This window comes from Hyaena hyaena, unplaced genomic scaffold, assembly GCF_003009895.1.
Source record: "Hyaena hyaena isolate Hyena2069 unplaced genomic scaffold, ASM300989v1 scaffold_698, whole genome shotgun sequence".
Lineage (NCBI taxonomy): Eukaryota > Metazoa > Chordata > Mammalia > Carnivora > Hyaenidae > Hyaena > Hyaena hyaena.
Genome location: NW_024081330.1, coordinates 52,210 through 65,780, shown reverse-complemented (window position 1 = coordinate 65,780; position 13,571 = coordinate 52,210). Strand labels below are relative to the sequence as shown.

The following is a 13,571-nucleotide window of genomic DNA, read 5'->3' as shown; positions in this document are numbered from 1 at the left end:
CAGCGTTTGCAGAGCCTCCGCCGCGCTTCCTCCCGGCTCGCGCTACTCCGGCCCTGAGCCGCGTTCCACACCCGGCGGCGCGTCGGCCCCGTCTCCGCGGCGTTCGAAAGTTCCCGGGGTCGACGGCGCTTGGGGACCAGGGCCCCGGCCGGCCTTGCCGCAGCAGCCCTGGAACCCGCCGCTTACCGCCGCAGGGGCCGGCCCGCGCGGGGGTTTCCACCGAGCCGTCGACACCCCTAGGGAATTCCCCACGGGGCCACATACATAGACACACACACAGACACACACGCACGCACACACACCTTCCTCCTGCAAATTTCCGCCTCCGGGTTTTTATCCGCCAAAACGGCGCGGATGGGCTCAGACCACTCCTCCCTGCGCCCGTCCCTTCCCACCTTCACCGCCTCCCCACTCCCCGCGGAACGCCTTCGTCTTGGCCGAAGGAGCCCGAAGGCCTTCGGCAAGTTCCGCCTCCAGCGCGGGGGGGCGGGGCCGCTCGAGCTCCTCCGGGCCGAGCTCGGCTGTTTCCGTGCGCGGCCGCTGCGCACTCGGCACTGGGCGGCGCTGGCTGGCTCCCTGGCTGCGGCTCCTCAGTCGGCGGCGGCTGCTGCTGCCTGTGGCCCGGGCGGCTGGGAGAAGCGGAGTGTTGGTGAGTGACGCGGCGGAGGTGTAGTTTGACGCGGTGTGTTACGTGGGGGAGAGAATAAAACTCCAGCGAGATCCGGGCCGCGAACGAAAGCAGTGACGGAGGAGCTTGTACCACCGGTAAGAGGAGCAGGAGGAGGAGGCAGGAGCCGGAGAGAGCCGGGGGGACGGAGGGGGGACGGGGAGGCGCCGGACACCCGCGCTCGGGGCCTTCCCCTCGCAGGAGGGGCCGCGGTAAAGATGGAGCCTCCGCCCGAGCCCCACAACATCGCCGCCGCTCGCAGCGAACAAAGAATAATGGCGGCGGACTGGAGCCAGCGGCGGCCGGGGCGGCAGCGACTCTGCCTGCAGCCAGCGGCGGCGCTCATGGCGGGGGGCGGCGGGCGGCGGGCGGGGTGGGAGCCGGCGGCCGGGGGTGTGTGCGGGCGGCCGGCCGCGGCGAGCTGGCGCCCGCGTTCCCGCCGCCGCCGCCGCCGGGCCGGGCCGGGCCGGGCCGGGCGCGGAGCCGGGAGCCGGGAGCCGCCCCGGGGGAGGCCGCCAGCCGCCTGCCCGGCCCGCCGCTGCCCCCCGCGCCGCCCCGGCCCCCGCCGCCCGCCTCGCCCCCGGCCCGGCCCGATCGGGCCCGGCGGTCCGCCGGGGCCGCGCCGCCGGGGTTCCCGCGGGGGGTGGAGGAGGAAGAAGGCGACAGTTGAGGGCAGAGGAGGTGAAGGTGCCTGCCTTCCCGGTAGCCTCGGTGTCTGCCATGCCCGCTTCGCGAGGGGAAGCGCTGCAACGTCTGACCTACTCTTCTCCCCACTCTCTTTGTGCAATAAAGTTCGAAACCAAAGGTTTCCTCTCGTGCTGTATTTTATTCATGCCCTTTCCCCCCCGCTCGCACCCCATAGGGGACATACTGTTTTCTGTTCGTTTCTGCTTAGTTGAGATGGTGAGAGCCGTGCTTTTTAATATAATTTTTGACTCTTTTCCCTCACACTTTTTTTTTTAAGGAAATGCATTCTTTCGGGGAGGAAAGGGGGGCTAAGAAAAACATATTTGTAAAACTTAAAAAACTGTTGAGATCTTGTAAAAGGGAAGCTGGTGTTTGAAAACAGTTTCGGTTTTAACCCTTTTCAATAAGGTAATAATCACTTGAGATCTATCATTCTGAAACACTTCGTTGAAACGAGTATTGGCCGATGCACTTTTGTTTTACATCACTTTTTTTTTGTATTTTGGGGGCCACCCATGCCAACCGAGTTTGGGTCCTCCAGATCTCTCCCCGCGCCTCCCCCCTCCCACCAAGTTTCCCACATGTCTCTGTCTGAACTTAAGTAAGAGATTGATTAATACTGAATCTAAAAATAAGCATTTAAAAGTATCCAGTGTTTGCCTCCCAGGCTGTAAGTAACCCCTGCAGGAGACCGGCAACAGTTTAAGCCACAAGGCTTGTTTTTCCTTTGCCTGTTGGTAAAAGGAACCGCAGAAAAGTCATTGATACGTTAAAGATTAAAAGACAGTTTTTAAGGGACCTGGAATGTGACCTATTAAAGTTTGTCATACCTTCTTAAGAAGTTAGAATTTCATGCTAGCCTTCGTTTGCATCAGTTCTGCCTTTAAAGGTTTTGGTTTAAAAGATAACTTCGGTTGCCAGCTATTGAAATCTTTTTACACTCGGCTCATTTCCTGATTTAAAAGTAAAGCCAAAAGCGGTTATTTTAGGTGATACAAAAAATGAACAAGTTATTTGTCTTGAAAATACTCACTATCATAGTATGATAGCATTGTGATTGGTACATATAAGGTTTCTCATTAAACATAAATACTTAAACATAAATACTGATCGGTAATAGAAGCACTTGTCTTTTGATTTTTCTGTATCCAAGTCACTTTTCCAAAACCTACTTTACCCTAGTGCAAGTCTTTAAACACACACACACACACATGAAATTTGTCATTGCTGGGAAACTTAATTAAGATGCAATAAAGAGTTTACATAAGGATTGGGAAGATGATTTTATTTCCAAACACTGAAGAAATTATAGCACTTGGTGATGCCATAGATTGCTGTTTGTCCTTAAGGTTTTCTGTAAGCCCGCATCGGTTGAGTACAATGTTTGTCCCTTACAGAGAATGTGTGACAATGACCCTTTGTGAGTTAAAAAAAAAAAAGTGTTCTGATGGATTTTATTCCTCTCTTATCCAGAAGATCTTTTACATTTTGTTTTATTTATAGATTCATAATCTGCAGTTCTTAGCAATTCCAAGTGGAACTTTTCAAACTTTTATATTCATTAATATTTGAATGTTCACTTGGAGCATGGCTCTGAGTTATACTTACGTCACCTCCTAGTCAGTAAAAATTACAGTTAAATCTGCTTGCAGTTTTTTAAATGGACACCTGTATTCAGAAAGCGAATGAAACTTTGACTCAGACAGACTGAAAAATGTTAAAAGGACACACAAAACTGGTGCTATCCCTTTTTGAATGACTTTTTTTTTTCACATGAGAGCCTAAGTAAACTTAGAAACCTGATCCATAAAATGGTACCTTCCTTTCCCTGCTTTCTGACATTCATTTTCTTGATTATATCTGGTTAATAGAAATTTTCCTTTTTATTGAGAAGTAGCTTTATTTGAGCTCTCATCCAAAGACACTGGGCTTTGGTTTTTGGATATAATGTGGTCATAGTAAAACCAAGTATGTGTGCCCCACTTCTCATAGAATTCTTTTTTCACTTTTTTCCACTGTACAAAAAGTGTAACTTAATGCTTACAATGTATCACTGAAACTTTTAATTTCACTTATTCTGTAAAGTAACCTATTAGATAAAGACGTGTTTACAGCGGCCTGTGGCAGAATCTTACTATGAACATGTATTCCTTGATGTGCAGTGTCAGTTCAGTATGGCTACAGAGCTCAAATCTGAATTTAAGAACCGGGAATGGAAAAAAAAAATGCAAGGATTTTGTTTTCTTCTTAGTCATGTGTGAACTCCTATCTACTACAGCATCACTTGAGGCAGTAGTTCATGGTAATTCAAATATTTGGTTAGCGTTTACTGTGACAGAGAATGTAGTTAGTGGAAAGAGCGCTGGGTTTGGACTCACAGGCCTGGGTTTCATTCCTGCGGTTGCCACCACCGTTCTGTACCCACCCTCAGGAAATTTTGGGACCTACGCAAGTTTCTTAAGCTTTCTCAACCTTAGTTTCCTTATCTGTGAAATTAGAATACCACCTAATTTATAGGGCTGTGTGATAATTATAAAGTACCTCCATGGGGACTCAGTTAATGATAGCTATTCATTTTTAAGCTTTATTTTAACTTCCTAGCTGTGGGACCTTCAGATTTCTTCTCCATTCCTCAATTTCCTTTGTTGTTAATATACTATATCTACCTCATAGAACTGTAGATATTATATAAGTTAATGCCTGTTAAATGCCAGGCATTTCACAAGTGTGCATCAAATATTTACTATAATTTAAAAAATTATTCAGTAGTAGTAGTACATTTAGTACACTGGGCCAAAAGCTACAGTGAATCCAAAGATGAATTACACTGTTTTATGTCCACCCTCAAGGAACTTTGGGGGATGTGATGACTAATAAGGCAGAATATATATTTATATCCCCAATTTATTTTTTTTTAGTAATTCATTCAGATAGCCCATAATTCACCACATAAAATGTAATACAGCAGACAATCATGTGATACACCCTCACTCTCATCCCCATTGCTCAAGGCTTAGCAATTTGTCCTTGGACATAATTCTACCCCTATAAAAGGAAATACTGTGTGTACCCCCCCACCCTGTGATCCACTCTTTTTTTTTTTTCCTCTTACAAATGGTAGTATACTAAATAAACTATCATGTATCTTGCTTTTTTTCACTTAATATGGCTTAGTAATTGCTTTATGTCAGTATATTAAGGACTTCGTTTTTTTTCTTTTTAATGAGACAATTCACCGTATGGATGTGCCTGTGTTTATTAACTGATTAGTGAGCTGATTTTATTTTTAGGTCTTGTATGACCTTTTAAACTAAGGGAGTCTGACATTATGCCTTTATTTCTTTAAATGAAAGACATTTCTTTTGAATAAGAAATACCAGTTTCTGACAGGAAGTGGTTATTTGAACTGTCTTACTACCTTTTTAGCTCCAGTTTTTAGAAGTTTTAGTGAAGTGATCCAGGTGTGCATGAAAAGGCAAGTAAGTTGTGTAAGAGTTAACTCACGAAGTGAGTTTAGTCTGAATGTAACTCTTTTTTGAGATTCTTAGACCCTGAACAGACTACTTCTATTATTGAAAGTGTCTCTGTTTTTTCTCTAAATGAGAAATAACACCTCAGGTAGTGCAGTCCTTTTTTTTTTTCCCCCTTAAGCAGACTATTTTCATGTGCGATTACGACCCCCTAATGCTGTTTGGTGTACTGCTTTGTCCCTGTGGTGATTTTTTTCACATTAACTTTTTCTTTGATGATTTTTCTAGTGTTTCTTAGTATAATTATCAGTGAGTTTTATATTTTATATCTAAGTATGTAGGAAGAAATATAGCTAATAATATATAAACAGCAAGAAATAATGAGTTTCACCTATAAGCTTGTCTGCTTAGACTTTATTGCTTAGATGGTGTGTGTGTGTGTAACTAAGTGTGTAAGTCCTTGGTTATCCAGTTGGACCAAGTAGTATTTCAGTTAGAACACAAAGCAAGTTTCAGTAGCTCTTTTTCCTTTTGTGGCTCTTCCAAGTAGCATTTAACTATAGTACATTTTACATGATATTAGTGTATTTATCTTTAAAATACACATGCTGTGTTTTAAGTTGATTAAACTTAGAAAAAATGATAACTAATAATCCAGCAACAGGGACACACATAAGTCCCTTATCTTTCAAGAAACAAGTCATTAAATGAAGTTGTTGTGGTGTCTCATTTTTTTGTATGCTCATGTTGCCAGTTACTTGAGCTAAAGTTTTTATTTTTAAATTTTCTTCATGTTTATTTTTGAGAGAGAGAGACCGAGCCTGAGTGGGGGAGGGGCAGAGAGAGGGAGACCCAGAATCTAAAGCAGGCTCCAGGCTCAGAGCTGTCAGGACAGATCCTGAGGCAGGGCTCGAACGCATGACGAATGGTGAGATAATGACCTGAGCCAAAGTTGGACGCTCTGAGCCATCCAGGCACCCCTAAAGTTCTTAGTGTAAAAATACTGCCTTACTATTATTTTGAGGATTTACTAGTATTTTATGTAAAATATTAATATTTTCTGTTTTTACCTGCAGATTTGGGGAGTTGGAGGTAGATAATTGAAATCTGTAAAGGCAGAAAATTTTCCTTCTGGAACACATATATGGGCTACACGGAATTAAATGATTTCTCACAGTATCCTGAAATCAGTAAATTGTCTTTCGTGGTAGAAGTAACAATCAGGAACTAAATGGACAAACTGATAATGTGAAAATGACTGTTTTCCTCTGCCAGTTTTACATGCTAACTCAGTCATGGTGTAAGAGATTAACCCTGGCCAATTTTCTGAAGCTGTAAGAAGAAAGGATGGTTTCAATCTTATTCTGTACTGTAACATCTGTAAGTGTAGGTCTTTGAGACGTGTTTGAAACTTGGATAAAGAGCAGCCATTGGATTTTCTTCACATTCAGAATGCTTCTCCCCCTTAACATATATGTACTCCTCTTTTGTCTTGCATTCTTAGCTCTGCCAGATGTGGCCCTGTAAAGATTAAGTTCAGTAGTTATATTTTATCTAGAGTTTTACTCCTGTCGTCTAGGTTTTCAGAAAAAAGAGAGGGAAGAGATTAGTCATTCATATTCTGGTATGTATTCGTACAGATAAGTAGAAGACAGTATTTTACATCTCCAGTAATGAAAAATTTCCTTCAGTGTATATTTAATCATTTCTTGGGGCTAGTTACATGAATTTCAACTTAAAAAAAGTAGGACTTGATAAACTTTTAAATGCTTGAGTTGCTTTTTATGGTTGAGGTAAAAGTAAAGAGTTTACCATGAACAAAGGTGAAAAGCATTTATCAGTTTTCTTTCTGCTGTGGGATTAATCTAGGATCTCTGAATAATCTAACAGCAAGATTTGGAGGGTAAAAGGTCTGAGGGATCATTGGTGAGTTTTTTGCCTCAAGGAGAGAAGTAAAGACTGACATTTTGTTGTAGAAGAGAGAATTAAGTGCGAAGTTAAAATTGCTAATGATGGTGTAGGAAGGAGTAGGAGGTAGGTCTGAAAGTTGACTTAACTTACACCAATGGTAATAGGAAATTTCTTTCCAAAAGGTTAGTGAATCTTCTCTGAAACTGAGATTGCTTTCTTCAACTTTGAGAGTATATTTAATGAGTTGGTTGTCTGTGTGAGTTTCTGGTTATGGTTATATGAGAGTACAAATGTAACTAAAAATGTTTGTAATTTAGCCAAAGGTGAATAAGCATTATTTTTGAGGGTTACTATCCCTATTTGTGTGGATGATTGGTAATAGGAGACTGAGAAATATCCCTGAAGTGAAAATTATTGCTTGTTCTGAACTATTTGTATTCTTAAAGGGTATCATTGACTTAAAAGTATCAATAGCAGCCTTGTTTGCTATGACAAATAACACTGATGCTTTGGTCAATGCTTTGCTTTTACTTCCTTTTGCTTACCAGCCTAGTCATTTATTCAGTGAACATTTATTGACCATTGACTTTTTATAGTGAGTGAAATAATCATAAGAAGATTTATTCAGTTAGGTGGGTTTGTAGGTATTACATGAAGTGTTGTGCTAGTTGTTGTAAACAGTGAGGCTGGAGAACCTCTAAGAACCCTATGGTATAGCAGAAAAATTGTGTAAGAAAGGATTTATACATGACAGAATATCCATTTTTCACTACTGTCTTGAAGGCCTGTACAGTTTAGAAGAGAAGGAGTTTGGTGAGGAAAAGTTTTATGAGAAAAATAGAATTTAAAGTGAATATTGAAGAACTTGGATATGTAGAAATGAAAGGGAATGTGTTCTAAGGAGTGGCAAGGACAACCAAAATGAAGAGATGGAAGTAGAATGAGGGATAAGTCAAGAAATGACAACTTTGCATTTTAATTTGAAGCACTATATTTGAGAATTATTTCTTATGAAGAATTTATTATGATGTTTATATGGACATAGTATATTACTCAATCCTCCACTATATTGGGGGAATTCACACTTAGCAAACTTTTGCCATTAAGGGAGGGGTAACTCCTTAATTTTTTGCAGATGACTAAACTGAGCTCTGGAGAACTTAAATGATTTGTTTGCTGGGAGAGCCTTTTCCCTTGAGCAAGAAATAACAGTAAAGCGTAGTCTTCATCACTTTTTTTGTGGCATTATCTTTTTGTGATGAATGTTTTCATGTTTCTAGCTTTATTAATCATTTATTGTTTCTAAATAATAGTCTAGGTATATAAAAAGTTCACTTGGAGGGAATAGTCTAGCCAAGGTATTAAAAAATATAGTCTTATTATCTTACTAATTAGATCTATATCAATAGAAAGACAACCATAAATGGTCAGGTCATGCTTTATTTTTTCCATAATTTGTTGTATTTCTGTCATTTCAAACTGGAAGTTTATGGTTTTCAGTCATTGTTACTAAATATTTTTTGGAGGAAATTTATAGGCAAACTGATCATAAAGATTAGTTTATACTTGCCTAGCTCTTTTATATGTAACACATATTTTACCTCTTATTAGCTGTAAGCTCTTTGAGAGAAAGTTTCTTGTCTGTTTTAAACTGTAGTCCCCATGGTGTTTGTCGGAACACTTATTATGTAATAGGCACGGAAAATGTATTTGTTTAATGAATGATTCCCTCTTGGGATGGTCACAGCTTTGAAAGGTAGGATTAAACACAATTCCCCTGTGGAGTTGCACAGATTAAAGGAAGCAGACATATATATGCCTTCGATAATTAAAACTTACTGAAATTATAGATTTATTTTTTTAAAGCCAAGGAAATTATGTATATAATTTACCCATAGCTTAAAAAGTAGTTTTTCCAGAGTTTTCATTAAACTCTGATGCCTTACTAATACTTTTTGCTTCTGAGACTTGAGAAGTGGCATAAAATTGTATTAATCAAAACAACCATACCGAAATCACTACCGGGTCAGTAAAAATAAATAAATAAATAAATAAATAAACTTTAATGAAAAGGGGCACCTGGGTGGCTTAGTCAATTAAGTGTCTGACTCTTGGTTTTGGCTCAGTTCATGATCTTACTGTTCATGAGTTTAAGCCCTTCGAGCCCTGCTTGGGATTCTTTCGCCCTCCCTCCCTCCCTCTCCCCTCCTCCCCCACTCATGCTGTCTCTCTCCAAATAAATAAATAAATTTTAAAAAAGGTAGTATATCCACCTGAAAGATTGTGCTTCATGTTGATTATCTTAGGAGTAAAGATAAAGATACCCAAAATTGAAGTGAATCTTTTAATAAAACTTTGCTGTTGTCTGTATGTAATTTATCAGCCTTGTAGCTTAACCAGAGCTCATTTTTTAAGTTTTTGAGAGAGAGAACACGTGCATGTGAGTGGGAGAGGGGCAGAGAGAGGGGGGATCCAAAGCAGAGAGCCTGATGTGGGGTCGGAACTCACAAAGCCGCAGTTGGCCACCCAAACAACTAAGCCACCCAGGTGCCCCAGCTATGGCTAATTTTACAGTGTAGTCCAATATATTCTTAGTGCCTTAGGTGCCTAGGCTTTTTCTAGTAAGCAAAACATAATAAAAATGCTTAACATGTGGCTTAATTGTCCATGCAATTCCATTGCCAAATATACAAAGAACTCTTTACATTTTATAATATTGGAGGCTATGTGGTATAGCCCTGCACAGTCTTGCAAATTCCTTGCAGATCTCTCAACGTGTCTAGTACTCCGTCTGTGAAGTCAGAACTGAAACCAGGATTCCTGTCTTATAACTTCTCCTGTAACGTGCCATCCTGCTTCAGGAAAAGTGACTTTTCACTCTTCCATGTCTAATTTGTAAATAATTCACGAAAAATAGCATTTCAAAATTTAGTTCAAAACAGAGCTGTGAAAATAATAAATGTTAAATTATAAACACACTTGGATACTCATTTTCCATTTGAATGTAGTGATTTTCACATGGTCTCTCGGATTTTATTGAGTAAATGAAGAGTAGGCTTTAAATAGTTAACTTCAGGGCATAACTTTTGTGGGTCCTTACAGTTTTAGCATTGAGCTAGTTTATGAATCAACTTAAAATTTGAAGACAGTTTCACTCTTTGGTCAACACAGAAATTGCTTGTCTAAAAGTAACTGCATGTAGGAGGTGTATAATCTTTTTTTTCCCTTTAAAATAATTCAGCTCCAAAAAAATCCATTTAGTGGAACTTCATATGTAGAAGTTTATATAGGATCACTTATTTGAAATGCTTAAGGTGTGCAAAGCTGGAAACATAATACTGGCTAGGAAAGAAAGAGTGGGAAGTGATGGGATAAAATGTTATCTAAAATAATGCACAGTCATGGTTGCTTCCTTGCTAAGCAACGCTGTTTGTCTCTTGGTGACCAGATACATGAAGGCTTGTTTGAAAGCCATCAGTAGTCTTACTTGAAGGCAAACGAGGCAAATACATTTTGCCAATATGTAAAAAATGACTTTGATTTGAGAAAACACCAAAGCTTTTCTGCTGAAAGGTACTATAGGATTAGTCGTAGGATGGCTGTCATCATGCAGTGCATTCCTATAAATCATGTAATGTTTTTCTAATTCACTGTGGTCAGTACTTTCATTGAGAACAGTGTCTTTCTTGGAGTGCACGCTATCTATTTAAAAATGACTTACTAAAAATAGCATTCAAATATTGTAATTATAAAACTGTAATAAATTATAAAATATAAATATTCAACTTAAAGCAGTTTCTCGGAGTTGAGTCCAGTAAACAAATCAGGGAGTTAATTTTATTAAATAAAATTGAAAGGATTTCCTCTTGCTGTACACTGCTTTCTTTTTTTGATAGTGGTGCTTGGGTTATACTGATACTTATTTACTGTTGATACAAAGAATATATAACATAGAATATATAAGCAAATATTTGGGCTTTTATTTTTGTCTTATAAATGTTTAAATCTCAAGTTCAAATCACACAGAATTAACTTCATGTATGACTGTTTTTGCCTTCCTCTAATCTCTAGACTAGAGGCAGATTGATTCTCCAGTTAAGGGAGAAAGATCTTGGTAGGAGCACTGAGTAAACTGTTTCTGAAAACTATGTCAGAATTTACTTGGCTTGGTAAAAGACACCCATTTATTTCAGTTGGTCACATTTCCCATTCATGTTCTTTTTCAAAAAATGTATGTAACTTCATTTTGTTAGAGTGTGATTATTCTAAGCTAATAACATTTTACAGTTGAAGTTGATATCTTTGTTGAGGTGTGTGTTTACATACGTATATACATACGTACACACATTATGTATACACATACAGCATTCGAATATGCTGTTCCCCTATCTGGTTTCAGTGAAGAGATGCTATATTTAATACTAAACGACTATTCTTAGCATCAGAAACCTGGAGCATTGCTAAATTTCCAGTATTGATTGCATACATCTCCGTTCCACTAGATTGAGCATATGATAAAGATAAATGACAAGTACTTCAAAGTTACCAATCCCCAAAAAATGTACAAGGGGAAATAATAGAAGAAGAAAGGCAGTGCAACATAGTTATTGATTCTTGGAAAGCCACAGTCTGTTGTGTAGCACATGAACATGTTACTTTCTTTAGTAAATTAATCATAACACTTAAAAAAATTAAGACGTGTTGGAGTTGTTAAGACTATGTTAGAATGCTTTCAAGCAGTCATAATATCCTAAACGAAATAAGAGGTACAAAACATGTAGAGAGTATTCTGTATCACCCATAGATGTTTCTACATATACTTCTGCAAATTATTTTTAGTAATATATTTGACTATGACAACAAATAGTCATATAGTGTTAAAATCATGTGCCCAGATGTGCCTTTTGCTATGGTTACCCTGGAGACTTCAGAGTTCTGCTTGTGTGATTTCCCTAAATTCCTGGGCTTTGAGTTTAGGAGGCTTTAGCCACTTGCTAGAGGAAGGGTGAGGTTTTCTTTTTTTCTCATTTATAATTAAAGTCATTTGCATTTAAAAAAATCACAGCATGTAATCTTATGTTCTATTAGTTATGGATGTGTTGTTCTTCAGTCAAAATTCTGAATTAAGTTGGTCATAGATTTAAGGAATGAAAAAGTTAAGTAACTAGGTTGTGGAGGAGATGGTTTTCGTTTTTTTATGAAGTTGAACCTGAATAGAATGTTTAGGATCGTAAGGACTGGGGCACTTCTTAACAGTCAAAATATTTCAGGAAAAAGAACAAGGTAAAGATCTGCAGTGTTCATTCCTTTTGTAATGATTTTTAGCAAAAGTGACTTGCTTTCTTGTTTAATGAGCTTTGGTTAAGTTGACAGAGGCACATAGATATGAAAATAATACTTAGAGGGGCGCCTGGGTGGCTCAGTCGGTTGAGCATCCGACTTCGGCTCAGGTCATGATCTCACGATTCGTGGGTTCGAGCCCCACGTCGGGCTCTGTGCTAACAGCTAGCTCAGAGCCTGGAGCCTGCTTCAGATTCTGTGTCTCCCTCTCTCTCTGACCCTCCCCTGCTCACACTGTCTCTCTCTATCTCTCTCTCAAAAATAAATAAAACATTAAAAAAAATAGTACTTTGAAAATAGCCAGAAAATTGTCCCTGATTTGGTATAGTTCTGTAAGGGTGCTGCGTAGGTTAATTAATTAATTAATTAATTTTCATTAAAATTGGTTTATTACCAAATTTTGGTCTCAGATAATTCCCATAATATTGATTTCTATGACAGTTATTTAGAAGCTAATTCCTGTCAAGTTCAGACAGCATGATTTAAAAAATTACCACTAGTGTGTATATGATATGCTGGGTATAGCTAATCTGAGTAGGTGGATTAAATGCTGCTTTATTAATGAGGGTTTCACTGGTCAGCTTTTAGAATCTTGGAAATCCCTCCAACTTCCTTCTCAGCTTTATTTTTTACACAGTACTGCTCACCATCTGATTTATTGTACATTTTACTTACTTTCTCTCCCTTGCTCCCACACCCTAGAATGTAAGTTCCACAAAAGGAAAGTGTTTTTAAAATTTTATTTTGTGTATATCTTTTCCTTCAGTTATTTGACAGTACCTGTCATATTAGTGTTCAGATATGATACCCTAATGCAAGTATAATGTATATACTGTAAATTGTTAAAATTGGAGATGTTGTTGGTTTTACTTAGTTATTTGTGGTGAATTACCTCAGGATATATTGCTCTATAGAAACGAAATTCATTGCAGTATAGAAATTCTAAACCCAATAACTCACTTTAAAGAGACATCATTCTCATTTCTCATTTTGTCCTAGTAGGTAATTGCTGATAGCTTTAGAGTGACTATTCTGTTATCATTTGTCTTCTCTCCTTGCTTCTGTACACAATCTGACACCAGCCACTGATTTACTCATTTCTCTAAAGGCATAGTATAATGTCAGCCTTTGCTCAGACCATTTTTCTTATCAGAAAAGTTAGCCTCCTTCCCCAAATTTATGAATGCTGTGCCCTACCTCAGTGCTTTGAAATTTCACCACTCTCTTGACCGTTGCAGAACATTTTCTTTCCTTTTAAATGTCATGGAAGTACTCATTTGACACTTTACTGGGATGTTTATCTAAACTACATCTTGAAGTTTTCAATGTCTATTGTCTTTACCATATAAAGGGTACAAAAGTGATCTAGTCTTAGGTAAGTTTCTTGAAGCTTTCTAAGATGGAAAGGAAAAATTTCTTTATCCTATTTGAAAATTAAGAAAGGGGACTGTAAAACTATTTAATAACTAACAACAGATGTGACCAGAACAATGTAA

At 39.1% G+C, this 13,571-nt stretch overlaps 1 protein-coding gene across 4 annotated transcripts in view; it reads left to right on the top strand.

Annotated features, from left to right (window-relative positions):
• The first annotated feature begins 568 nt into the window (after window positions 1-568).
• CREB1 (cAMP responsive element binding protein 1) overlaps window positions 569-13,571 on the top strand; it is a 61,827-nt gene continuing 48,824 nt past the window's right edge. For 3 of the 4 annotated variants that reach the window (XR_005525570.1, XM_039217499.1, XM_039217497.1), the window contains exon 1: window positions 569-765. The gene's annotated coding sequence lies outside the window, so the exon portion shown is untranslated. The remainder of the gene's footprint in view (window positions 766-13,571) is intronic. The other variant, XM_039217498.1, reaches the window with a different exon arrangement.